We start from the raw sequence: 840 nt of genomic DNA, 5'->3' as shown, positions 1-840 counted from the left end.
GATACTGAACACGCCGCCGCCCGCCGGCCTAACAAATAACAAATATTGTAACAAATATCCAGTGGAACATACCTAGTGACCTAAGTTGGTGTCAGAGAGGTTCACTGAAGAGCGGTACATACTCACTATCACACGCCCAGTTACCCAAAGTTTGTGTGGCAGTTAGTTTTGAAGCCAGTTCCTTCAGCACAGCAAGCCAACCGCAAAGGTTGTCGAAGCGAGAAAATTTCCTGGAAACTCATTTTTCTTGCTACTTCCGAACTCAGTTTCGAGTTCAGGCCCACTGAGGCCGTGACGTGGGAAAGTGCGCCTTAATATTTGGGCAGGTACATTGACCGACATTCCCTTTTGTTTGTTCGTTTGCTTTTTGCCGATTCCAATCTCTGAGAACTAGTTAGGTCAGGAGTACACGACAGCAGGGCACCGTGTTTCAACTTGGACGATTTTTGTTTGTTTGTTTGATTGTGCTATCGGCGAGACACACATGTGCAGCTGGCTCCTTCCTTGTATTTAGCTCACCGTTAGTTGGGATCGCAGAGAACGGTGCAAAGATAAAGCTGTATGTTCTATCTTCTTACCTCAAGGTACAAAACATTGGGATTACTCCCGTTCTCCTAAACAGAAACAGTAATTGTTTTTAGCAGGCATGAATTTCTATCACAGGAAAAGTAGGCATCCTCGTAATTCCGGGAATATAAATAAACTTCCAAGACCCTTCGCGTGCCACCTAGTCCGCTTCACCGGTCCCTCACAGTCCATCCAGCATGGTTAGTTCGCACCAATGTGCAGTGTGTGCGAACAATTCCACACTGCGCGCATCCAAAGCAAGAACGTCATTAC

The sequence above is a fragment of the Dermacentor variabilis genome, chromosome 5 (assembly GCF_050947875.1).
Source record: "Dermacentor variabilis isolate Ectoservices chromosome 5, ASM5094787v1, whole genome shotgun sequence".
Classification (NCBI taxonomy): domain Eukaryota; kingdom Metazoa; phylum Arthropoda; class Arachnida; order Ixodida; family Ixodidae; genus Dermacentor; species Dermacentor variabilis.
The sequence above is the reverse complement of the archived record's forward strand: the minus strand, read 5'-3'. Positions refer to the sequence as shown.